The sequence below is a fragment of the Tamandua tetradactyla genome, chromosome 12 (assembly GCF_023851605.1).
Source record: "Tamandua tetradactyla isolate mTamTet1 chromosome 12, mTamTet1.pri, whole genome shotgun sequence".
Classification (NCBI taxonomy): domain Eukaryota; kingdom Metazoa; phylum Chordata; class Mammalia; order Pilosa; family Myrmecophagidae; genus Tamandua; species Tamandua tetradactyla.
Window position 1 is genome coordinate 62533517 of NC_135338.1, and position 13258 is coordinate 62546774.

At 36.9% G+C, this 13258-nt stretch overlaps 1 long non-coding RNA gene and 1 pseudogene across 1 annotated transcript in view; one reads left to right on the forward strand and one right to left on the reverse strand.

Moving 5' to 3' along the window:
* Positions 1 to 13258, reverse strand: part of LOC143652218 (uncharacterized) — a 270851-nt gene that overhangs the window by 37342 nt on the left and 220251 nt on the right. The window lies entirely within an intron of this gene.
* Positions 5547 to 9737, forward strand: LOC143652682 (septin-2 pseudogene; annotated as a pseudogene).

Here is a 13258-nt window from a genome sequence, read left to right on the forward strand (position 1 = left end):
AAAGCCATCCAGCAAGAAAATCCGAGGTAAAAGACTGAAAACAATCACCAGAATAAAATAATTATGGAAATTAAATGCCTAGATGCCAACAAAAAATAATGAGTCATACTAGGAAAATTGGAGATATGGCCCAGTCAAAGGGACAAACCAACAATTCAAATGAGATACAGGAATTGAAACAACTAATTCAGGATGTTTGAACAGACATGGAAAATCTCATCAAAAATCAAATCAATGAGTTGAGGGAGGATATAAAGAAGGCAATGGGTGAACAAAAAGAAGAAACTGAAAGTTTGAGAAAACAAATCACAGAATTTATGAAAATGAAAGGCACAGTAGAAGAGATGAAAATACAATGGAAACCTACAATGTTAGATTTGAAGAGGCAGAGGAAAGGATTAGTAAACTGGAGGACTGGACATCTGAAATCTGATGTGAAAATAGAATATAAGAAAAGAATGGAAAAATATGAGCAGGGACTCAAGGAATTGAATGACAACATGAAGCATACAAATATATGTGTTGTGGGTGTCCCAGAAGGAGAAGAGAAAGGAAAAGGAAGAGAAAGACTAATGGAGGAAATTACAATGAAAATTTCCCATCTCTTATGCAAGACATAAAATTACAGATCCAAGAAATGCAGCATATCCAAAACAGAATAGATCCTAATAGATCTACTCCAAAACACTTACTAATCAGACTGCCAGATGTCAAAGAGAAAGAGAGAATTTTGAAAGCAGCAAGAGAAAAGCAATCAGTCACTTACAAGGGAAGCCCAATAAGACTATGTGTAGATTTCTCAGCAGAAACCATGGAGGTGAGAAGACAATCATATGATATATTTAAGATTCTAAAAGAGAAAAACTTCCAATACAAGAATTTTATATCCAGCAAAATTGCTCTTCAAAAAGGAGGGGGAAATTAAAACATGTTCAGACAAAAAAATCACTGAGAGAATTTGTGACCAAGAGACCAGCTCTGCAGGGAATATTAAAGGGAGCACTAGAGGCAGATAAGAAAAGACAGGAGAGAGAAGTAGGGAGAAGAGTGCAGAAATGAAGACTATCAGTAAAGGTAAAAAGAGAAAAAAAATTAGATATGACATATAAAATCCAAAAAGCAAAATGGTAGAAGAAAGTACTGCCTTTACAGTACTAACATTAAATGTTAATGGATTAAACTCCCCAATCAAAAGACAGATTGGCAGAAAGGATTGAAAAAACAGGACCCATCTACATGCTTTCTACAGAAGACTCATTTTAGATCCAAGGGCAAACATAGATTGAAAGTGACAGGTTGGGAAAAGATATTTCATGCAAACAACAGTCAGAAAAGAGCAGGAGTAACTATACTAATATCCAACAAATTACACTTTAAATGTAAAACAATCAGAAGAGACAAAGAAGGACACTATATATTAATAAAAGGAACAATTCAACAAGAAACATAACAATCATAAATATTTATACACTGAGCCACAGTACTTCAAAATAAATGAGTCAAAAAATGAAGACACTGAAAAGAGAAATAGACACCTCTACCATAATAACTGGAAACTTCAATTCCCGCTCTCATCAATGGATAGAACATCTAAACAGAGGATCAATAAAGACACAGAGAATTTGAATAATACAATAACTGAACCAGACTTAGAATACATTTATAGAACATTACACCCCATAACAGCAGGATACACCTTTTTCTCAAGTACTCATGCTGAGTCACAAAGCAAGTCTCAATAAACTTAAAAAGATTGAAATAATACAAAACACTTTTCAGAACTTGGAAATCAATAACAGGCAGAGGGCCAGAAAATTCACAAAAATATGAAGGCTCAACAACATACTCTTAAGCAACCAGTGGAAGAAATTACAAGAGAAATCAATAAATATCTCAAGGCAAATGAAAATGAAAACACAACATATCAAAATTTATGGGATGCAGCAAAGGCAGTGCTAAGAGGGAAATTTATTGCCTTAAATGTCTATATCTAAAAAGAAGAAAGAGTAAAAATCAAGGAATTAACTGTTCACTTGGAAAAACTAGAGAAAGAACAGCAAACCAACCCCAAAGCAAGCAAAAGGAAAGAAATAATGAAGATTAGAGCAGAAAAAAATGAAATTGAAAACATGAAAACAATCGAGAAAATCAGCAAAACCAGAAGTTGTTTTTTTGATAAAATCAATAAAATTGATGGACCCTTAGCAAAGCTGGCAAAAAGAAAAAGAGAAAGAATGCAAATAAATAAAATCAGAAATGAAAGAGAAGGCATAGCCACTGATCCTGGAGCAATAAAGGAGGTAATGAGAGGATAGTATGAACAACATTGTGCTAATAAACTAGACAATGTAGATGAAATGGACAACTTCCTAGAAAGGCATAAAAAAACAACATTGACTGGAGAAGAAATAGATGACCTGAACAAACCAATCACAAGTAAAGGGATTGAATCAGTCATTAAGAAGCTCCCAGAAAGAAAAGCCCAGGACCAGATGGCTTCACACGTAAATTCTACCAAACATTCAAGAAAGAATTAGTGCCAATCCTGCTCAAACTCTTCAAAAAAAATTGAAGAGGAGGAAGCCTGCCTAATACATTCCACAAAGCCAACATCACTCTCATACCAAAGCCAGACAAAGATACTATAAGAAAAGAAAATTACAGACCAATCTCTCTAATGAATATAGATACGAAAATCCTCAACAAAATTCTTGTAAATTGAATCCAGCAGCACATTGAAAGAATTATATACCATGATAAGTGGGATTTACTCCAGGTATGCAAGGATGGTTCAACATAAGAAAATCAATCAGTGTAATACACTATATCAACAAATTGAGGCAGAAAAACTACAAGATCATCTTGATTGATACAGAAAAAGCATTTGACAAAATTCAACATCCTTTCTTGATGAAAACACTTCAAAGGATAGGAATAGAAGGGAACTACCTCAACATGATAAAGGGAATATATGAAAAACCCACAGCTAATATAATCCTCATTTGGGAAAGACTGAAAGCTTTCTCCTAAAATCAGGAACAAGGCAAGGATGTCCACTGTCACCATTGTTATTCAACATTGTGTTGGAAGTTCTAGCCAGAGCAGTTAGACAAGAAAAAGAAATACAAGGCATCAAAATTGGAAAGGAAGAAGTAAAACTCTCACTGTTTGCAGATAATATGATACTATATGTCGAAGACCCTGAAAAATCCACTGCAAAACTACTAGAGCTAATAGATGAGTACAGCAAAGTGGCAGGTTACAAGATCAACACTCAAAAATCTGTAGTGTTTCTATACACTAGTAATGAGCAATCTGAGGAGGAAATGAAGAAAAAAAATCCATTTACAATTGCAGCCAAAAGAATAAAATATTTAGGAATAAATTTAATTAAGATATAAAAGACCTATACAAAGAAAACTATAAGAAATTGCTAAAATAAGTCACAGAAGACCTAAATAAATGGAAGGGCATATCGTGTTCATGGATTGGAAGGTTAAATATAGTTAAGATGCCAATTCTACCTAAATTGATTTATAGATTCAAGGCAATACCAACTAAAATCCCAAAAACTTACTTTTCAGAAATAGAAAAACCAATAACCAAATTTATTTGGAAGGGCAGTGTGCCCCAAATAGCTAAAAATATCTTGAGAAAGAAAAATGAAGTTGGAGGTCTCAGACTTACCTGAAAGAATGAAAGAAGATTCATCTCTCACACCTTATGCAAAAATTAACTCAAAATGGATCAAGATCTAAACATTAGAGCTAAGACCATAAAACTTTTAGGAGAAAATGTTGTGAAGTATCTTATAAAACTTGTAATACTGAATCGTCTCACTGATATGAACTAGCATTAATGAGTGAACCTGGAGAATTTCAGTTAAGAACAGAGATTATCAGGAGATAGAAATAGGGTAGAGATTGGGTAATTGGAGTTGAAAGGATACAGATTGTGCAACAGGATTGATTGTAAACATTCAGAAATGGATAGCACAATACTACCTGATTGTAGCACAATAATGTAAGTACACTGAATGAAGTTGAATGTGAGAATGATAGAGGTAGAAGCACTGGGGGCACATATGAAGCCAGAAGGAAAGATAGATGATAAAGAATGAGAAGGTATAATTTAGGAATTCCTAGAGTGTACAATGATAGTGACTAAATGTACAAATTAAAAAATGTTTTTGCATGAGGAAGAACAAAAGAATGTCAATATTGCAGGGTGTTGAAAATAGATGGTCATTCATATTTGAAAAACTTCAACTTCTAAGTGAGACTTAAGCAAGAAATGTTTATTCGATACAAAATTTATATTTTGACTAGTGCATTTCCTAATTTAAATTATATGGACAGTTTAATTGAACATGATAAACATATGGAACCTTGAATAAAGCATGCGATTTTGTTGGTTTGCCCAGGTTAGTGTGATGCCCCAATAAATCCCAGAGTGATTTGAACAGTAAATAAAGAAGTATTTGCAAAGTCCCCTTGGGGGAATGGAAAGAGAGGGGTGAAAATTCATCTTCCCCATTTGGAGAATTCCTGATGTTCTTGCAAGCAGTAGGGACAACCAAATCAATAGGCTGAACCCTCAGTCTTGGGGTTTGCTCCTAGGAACCAAACAGTAATACTGGTGTTGAAGACCTTGATAACTGAAATGAAAAATTCTCTAGAGGGTTTCAAAAAAAGATTGGAGCTGGTAGAAGAATCAATGATATAGAATAGGAGACAATTGAAATGATTCAAGCTCAGGAGCACAAAAAAAAAGGTGAAAAAAGTGTACAGAGCTTATGGGATCTGTCTGACACCAGAGAGTGTACCTATATACACATAATGGGAGCCCCTGAAGGAGAAGAAAGAGAGAAAATAACGGCAGAGAAATTCCCAAATTTAACAAAAGACATGAACATGCATATTCAAAAAGCCCAACAAACTGCTAACAGGACAAACTTGAAGAGAACCATGCCCAAGCACCTAGTATTCAAATTGATGAATGCCAAGGACAAGGAGAGAGTTCTGAAAGTGCCAAAAGAAAAGTAACATATTACATACAATGGAGCCCCATTAAGAGTAAGTGCCAATTTCTCATTAGAAACCATAGGAGCAAGAAAGCAGTGGGGACAAAATATTTAAAGTGCCTAAAGAAAACAATTTCAAATGAAAAATTTTATATCTGGTAAGACTGTTGTTCAAAAATGGTGGAGAGGTGCCTGGTCTTTGGTTGTCTGCAATTGACAGAATTTCACTAAAAATGTCCAAGCAACAACGAACTCAGTTTGTGACCTCAGAACTCCTGGCTATGTTGGATTTGCAAATCTTCCCAATCAAGTGTACCAAAAATCCATTAAAAAGGTTTCAAGTTCCCACTAACGGTGGTGAACTGAGTCTAGGAAAATCAACTTTTATAAACAGCCTTTTCTTGACTGGTCTCTACCCCAAAAGAATCATACCTGGAGCAGCAAAGAAAATTGAAGAACTATTCAAATTGAAACTTCAATAGTTAAGATTGAAGAGCAAGGAATCAAGTTGCACCTGGATGTGATGGATGCGCCTGACTACGGTGATACCATCAAATGCAGGGACTGTTTTAAGAATACTATCTCCTACATTGACGAACAGTTTGAACAGTATCTGCATGATGCGAGTGGGTTGAATGGATGTCACATCATAGATAACCGAGTGCCCTGCTGCTGTTACTTTATTTTACCTTTTGGACATGGCCTTAAGCCCTTGGACTTGGCGTTCATGAAGGCAATAGACACAAGGTCAGCATCGTGCCCATCATCGCCGAGACTAGCATGCAGACGGAAGGAGCAGAAGCAGCTCAAGAAGAGAAATCTGGATGAAATTGAAGAAAATAACAACAAAATCCATCACTTACCTGATACAGAATCAGATGAAGATGAGGATTTTAAAGAGCAAATCAGACTTCTCAAGGCTAGCATTCTGTTTCCTGTAGTTGGATCCGATCAGTTGACTGAAGCCAAAGGCAAGAAGGTCAGAGGCTGCCTCTACCTGTGGTGAGTCGTGGACGTGGAGACCCCAGAGCTCAGCAGCTACCTGAAGCTGACGATGGTGCTTATCACCCGCACGCACAGCCTGCAGGACGTGACCCAGGACCTCCACCACAAGAACTTCCACTCTGAGCGGCTCTAGAGGGGCCGCAGGAAAGTGGAGAATGACGATATGAATTAAGTCCAGATCTTGTTAGAAAAGGAAGCTGAACTTCCTTGCTGGCAGGAAATGATTGTAAGAATGCAGGCGCAGATGCAGATGCAAATACAGGAGGAGATGGTGATGGCAGTGCTCACTAGCATCATGTGTGTTCTAGTTTGCTAGCTGCCAGAATGGAACACACCAGAGATGGTTGGGCTTTTAATAAAAGGGGATTTATTTCATTAGTTCTTCAGAGGAAAGGCAGCTAACTTCCATCTCAGGTTCTTTCTTACATGGGAAGGCTCAAGGTGATCTCTGCTGGCCTTCTCTCCAGGCCTCTGGGTTCCAACAGCTTTCCCCAGGGTGATTTCTTTCTGCATCTCCAAAGGCCTGGGCTGAGCTGCAAGTGCTGAGATGAGGTATGCTGAGCTGCTTGGGCTGTGCTGCATTGAGCTCTCTCATTTAAGCACCAGTCAATTAAGTCAAACGTCATTTATTGCAGCAGGCATGCCTCCTAGCTGACTGCAGCTGTAATCAGAAACAGATGAGGTTCACGTACCATTGGCTCATGTCCACAGCAACAGAACTAGGTGCCTTCACCTGGCCAAGGTGACACCTGAATCTAACTGCCACAATGTGTGAGGAACTCTCCAAGATAGAGAAAAAAACCTTTCAGAGGAGGGATGAAGTTGCACGTTTTTCATGAGATGGTTGAAAGATTGTCTATCCAAGTTTGACAGTAACTATGCCTAAGAATTCAATTTTTAAAAAACATTTGGTGATTTTTTTGTATGAAGTGTTTTGTTTTGTTTTTATTGTGAAATATAACATATATACAAAAACAATAAATTTCCAAGTATATTTTAACAAGTAGTTATAGAACAGATTTTAAAGTTTGGTATGGGTTACAGTTTCACAATTTTTGTTTTTTCTTCTAGCTGCTCCAAGAGACTGGAGACCAAAAGAAATATCAACGTAACGATTCAGCAGTCATACTCATTTGTTAAATCCAATATTTTCTTATATACTCATCCTTCTCTTTTTTTCTTTTTTGTGATAAATAACATATACAAAAAGCAATAAATTTAAAAGTATAGCACAACAATTAGTTGTAGAACAGATTTCAGAGTTTGGTATAGGTTACAATTCTACAATTTTAGGTCTTTCTCACTGCTCTAAGGTACTGGAGACTAAAAGAAATATCGATATAATAACTCAGCAATCATACTCATTTATTAAACCCTACCTTCTCTGTATAACTCCACCATCACCTTTGATCTTTCTCCTACTCTTTAGGTGTATTTGGACTATGGCCATTATAACTTTCTTCATGTTGGAAGGGACTGTCAATAATATGGGACAGGGGGATGGAACTAGTTGATGTTCTGGAGAGGCTGGTCCTTTGGCATTTCAGGACTTATCTGGTCCAGAGGCCCATCTGGAGATTGTAGGTTTCTGGAAAGTTACCCTAGTGCATGAAACCTTTGTAGAATCTTATATAATGCCTTAGGTATTCTTTAGGATTGACTGGATTGGTTTTGGTTGGGGTTTGGCAAGTCATGATAGGTAGTAATGTCTAACTGAAGTTTACATAAGAGTGACCTCCAAAGAATCCTCTTAACTCTATTTGAACTCTCTCAGCCATTAACACTTTATTAGTTACACTTCTTTTCTCCTTTTGGTCAGGATAGCACTGTTGATCCTATGGTGCCAAGGTCTGGCTCATCCCTGGAAGTCATCTCCCACGCCGCCAGGGAGACTTTCACCTCTGGGTGTCATGAACCACGTGTGTGGGGGGACAGGGAGGGCAATGGTTTCACTTGCAGAGTTGGGCTTAGAGAGAGAGAGAGGCCACATCTGAGTAACAAAAGAGGTCCTCCGGGCATGACTTGTAGGCATATCTATAGATAGGCCAAGCTTCTCTGCTACATACATAAGCTTCACATCGAGCAAGCCTCGAGATCAAGGGCTTGGCTTATTGATTTGGGTGTCCCTAATGTTTGACACAGTATTGGGGGTTTCCCCGCTGGTAAATTTTAATAGTTCCATATATTTCTCCCATCCTTCAAGGGACTTTGCCAATACATTTTGATTATCTGCTTAATATACTCTAGGATGTATTCAGACATTACATTAAACTTTACAGGGATTAAAGGTTCTTATTCTCATTCTGGGCTCCCTGTGTTTGGATTGCTTAACTGATCTATCCAGACAGGGTGAGCTAGATTATGTGCGACAGAAAATTTAGGCTCTGGACAAAATAAATCTTTCTTCCTTTGGTCTCAAAGAGTAGGTGAAATTCTAAATACAGACAATGTCTTCCTCTCCCCTGTATTCTGAATTATCTTAATCCCGAGGTGATTCGCTTCTACGAAGTATTTCTAACATTTGTTTTTCATTGCTATGTTATTCTTTATATTTGGTGAGGTGAACTGTCCATTTTCATTTTACTTCCTCCTTAACTAATCACTACTGTTAAAATTGTTTCAAGAATCAGTCAGCATATTTAACGACTGTTGAGTTTTTCATTTTAGTTGTCCTAAATGACTCATCATTGATGATCATTCTTAATTTGTGTCTAGAAACAAATTCAGATTTACTCAGAATGTTCCTGAGTGTAGTGACACCTACCCAGGGATACAGAAAGTGTAACTGACTTACTGCAAGGCCATTATTTAGCAGTAGCACCGTGCAGTCTCTGGGCTCACTTCCTTTGTTTTGTGCAGGCACAACACCTAGAATCAGTTTTGCTGCCTGAATTCAACATCCTTAATTCATCTGACACTCATTTGTTTACCAACTAAAATGGAATAGAATTATCCACTGATATATGTTTATGCTTAGCTTTTTTTTTAGAGCAGGTTTTTAGGGGTGAATTTTAAGAGGTGTCTGGATTCCGATGCTAGATATTGCAGAGAATCTGCCACTTTTGTAGTACTCAGCATTGGTCTTGATCATGCAGTGCTATGGAGAAAATCAAAGTAGCTATCAGCTCTGATTATCAAATAGCACCTGAGATTCTTTCTTACATGAGGATGAGAGTCAGCAAAACTATTTTACTCAACTCAATTTAGAAATTGAGTTTTCTAAAGAAAATTAACAGTTGACCTGTTCAGAAACCAACCATTTTGTATTTTGCCCTTTAATGGGTTTTTCTGTAAAGGCATGTGTGGGAGATCAGCCCCAGCTCTGGAAATCACTGTCCTTTGTAGACGTGTCTCTGTAGCCCAGACCAGCCCACGGTCCTACTCTGAGTCCTGGACCCCAAGAGGCCCAGAGGTCGGCCAGCTTTTCCCAAGTCCTGTTTCTTGCTTCTGCTGGTCCCTTTTTGAATGGTCTTCGGAGAGGAAGCTCGATAATTCTGATGGAAAGCGTGATCATTATATGTGCATACTGTCTCACCTATTTGTCATTTCCTTCATTTTGTGCAATGCACATTTCTCCATGCAAAGAATGAAAGACAATCAATAGCCTAAGGACAGGCTGGTGGACAGGGTGAGCTCCAAGGCTGAAGCTTTCAGCTGTCCCCCTCATCTGTCCTCCTACCAGGGGAGATTCTTCAGCCTTTCTCTGTGATGCCAGAGTGGGGTGCTGCTTCTGCATTTCATTTTACCACAGTAAGGGAGATTGAGAAAACGTTCAATCTGAGGATGAAAATGGTTGCTTTGTTTTTCGTTTTGTGCAGAGAAAAAGTAAAATGAGGTAAAAAATAGAGTAGTTATAGAGGTTCAGTACTTCACAAACTCATCTGCTCTCATTAACTTTGCCATTTTGCTGTCAAATTGTGAATGGTTAAAAGCTCTATGTTTAGGTGCTTTGGGAAGTGTGTTTACCAAGAAAAGGTGTTCTGTGACTATAGAATACCACCATACAAAGTCAGTTATTTGGGTTATTTTGGCACTTATGAATTATGCTAGAGAAAACTAAAAATGAAAAAAAGCAAGTTGTTACTATAAGCCCTGTTTGTGTTTGAATAAAATTCCTACTTAGGGCAAATGCCACCTATTAAGTATCTTGTGTTCTGGGGACTGGGATCTAAATTACCTTGCAATCCTCTTTCTGTTTTATTGGCTGAATAGAAATATATACTATGTTAATACCTAATTGATCTTTTTTTTTTTCCTAATTGCTCTTTTACTAAGAGGTAATCTCTATACATAGAAATGTATTTTGTAAACACTTATTTTACACAGCAGTTTTGTATCCATTAAAGCTAAACTTTTATCAGTAGAGCATTCTTGTTCAGAAGTTTTTTTTAAAAAGGAAAAAAAGAAATAAAGGAGAGAGTAAGGACATTCCCAGACAAACAAAAGCTGAGAGAGTTCATCACTACTAGACCTGTCCTACAAACAATGCTAAAGGGAGTTGTTCAGACTGAAAGGAAAGGACACTAGACAGTGGACCAAAGCAGTATAAAGAAAATAAAGGCCTCTGATAAAGATAGCCATATGGGTAATTATAAATGCCAATACTATTGCATTATACTTTTTGGTACGTTAACTCCACTGCTGACTTGTTATAGGTTCTAAAATTCAAAGGCATAAAAAATAATGACACATCTGTGGTTTGGGACATACATTGTATAAGATATAATTTATAACAAGCAAAACAAAAATATTGAAGGATGGAGAGATATAGGAACAAGATACAATAGTATGTGTATGTTATTGAAATTAAATTGCTATCAAATCAAATGTGATTGCTATAGATTTAGGATGTGAAATTTAAGCCCCATGGTAACCAAATGAAAATATATATTGAAAGAAATGAGAAAGAACCCAAAATGGAACAATAAAAAAAAACACATAAATATGAAAATAGCCATTAATGGAAGAATTAAGGGATAATAAAATCGTAAGGTCTACAAATACAAAATTGCAAAATGCCAGAAGAAAGTCCTACAATATGTGAAGGTACTTTGAATGTAAATGGGTTAAACCCTCTAGTCAAAAGGTAGAGATTGTCGAAATGAAACTTTTTGGGGGGTTGGTGGTCCACAGTCCCAGAATTGAACCTGGGTTTCCCACATGGAATGCAAACATTCTACCACTGAACCACTCATGCACCCCAAAATGGATTTTAAAAAGCACAACTCGACTATATGCTGTTTACAAGTGCCTCATCTTAAATTCAAAGACAAATAGGTTGAAAGTGAAAGAATGGAAAAAATACATCATGCAAATAGGAATCAATAGGGACCTGAATTAGCTATATTAATATCAGATAAAACAGACTTCAAGTTAAAAATTACTATTAAGGGGCAGGCCATGGTGGCTCAGCAGGCAAGAACGCTTACCTGCCATGCCAGAGGACCCGGGTTCGATTCCCAGTGCCTGCCCATTTAAAAAAAAAAAAATCAACACCTGGGGCCACGGTGGCTCAGCAGGTAAGAATGCTTGCCTGCCAAGCCTGAGGACCCGGGTTCGATTCCCGGTGCCTGCCCATGTATAAAAAAAAAAAATTACTATTAAGGACATAGAAGGTCACTATATACTGATAAAGGTGTCAATTAAACAAGAAGGCATAACAATTATAAATATTTATACATGTGACAGAGGAACCCAGATGAAAGATAGCTAGAAACTCTAAATTTGTAATGAACTAAACACCCTTTAAAATAGCCAGTCCATTTTTGGTATATTGTATTCTGGCAGCCTTAGCAAATTGAAACAGCTAGAAAGCAATAACAGAGGGAGAACAGGACAATTCACAAATAAATGGAAATTCAACACAGCACTCTTAAACAACAGATGAGTCAGTGAAGAAATAACGAGGAGAATTAGGAACTATTTTAAAGTAAATTAAAACATGTAAAGCACAACAAACTAAAATTTATGGCATGAAGCAAAGGCAGTGCTGATAGGGAAATTAATAGCTTGAATGCTAACATTAAAAAGAAGTCAAAAAAAAAAAAAAGCAAGATCTCAGATCAGACACCTAACCTCATCACTGGAGTATCTAGAAAAAGAACAGTAAACTAAACCCAGAACAAGCTGAAGGATGGAAATAACAAATAACAGAGCAGAGAAAAATGGAATACAGAATAAAAAATAATAGAATGAATGAAGCCAAAAGTTAGTGCTTTGAAAAGATCATTAAATCAAACACATCTTAACTAGACTGACAAAGGAAAAAAGAGAGGACACAGATGTCAAAATCAGAAATAAAAGGTGTAACAAAACTACTGATCCCACAGGAATAAAAAAGGATTAAAAGAGGATACTATGAACAACTGTACACCAGCAAATTATATATCCTTGGCAAAAAAGACAAAGTCATAGAAACACACAAATTACCTACAGCGACACATGAAGAAATATAAGATCTTAACAGACTACTAACAAGAAGAGATTGAATCTGTAATCAAATATGTCTCAACAAAAAATAGCCCAAGGCCAGATGACTTCACTGGTGACTTTTGCCACAATTTCAAAAAAAAATAACACCGATCCTGCTCAAAATCTTCCAAAAAACTGAAGAGGAATCAACACGTCCACACTTATTCTATGAAACTAAAGTCACTCTAATGCCAAAGTTAGATAAAGACACAACAAGAAAAGAACATTAGAGACCAATACTCCTCATGAATGTGGTTTCAAAAATCCTCAATAGAATACTAGGGTGTCAGACTGAAAGAAAAGCCATGTTTTAATCCTAATTCATTTTGTGGAGGCAGCCATTTCTTTTAATACCTATTAAGCACTGAAGGTTGGAAATTTGATTAGATTATCTCCATGGAGATGTGCGTGGGTTTTGATTAGTTCACTGGAATCCTTTAAAAGAGGAAACATTTTGGAAAAAGCTTGAGAGGCAAGAGAATCGCAAGAGCCCATATAGCCAGAGACCTTTGGAGATGAAGAAGGAAAACATCCCTGGGGGGCTTCATGAAACAAGAAGTCTGGAAAGAAAGCTGGCAGATGTTGCCATGTTTGCCATGTGTCTTCCAGTTGAAAGAGAAACCCTGAATGTCATTAGCCTTCTTGAACCAAGGTATCTTTCCCTGAATGCCTTAGATTGGACATTTCTATGACATTGCTTTAGTTTGGACATTTTCACGGCTTTAGAACTGTAAACCTGCAACTTAATAAATCACTTTT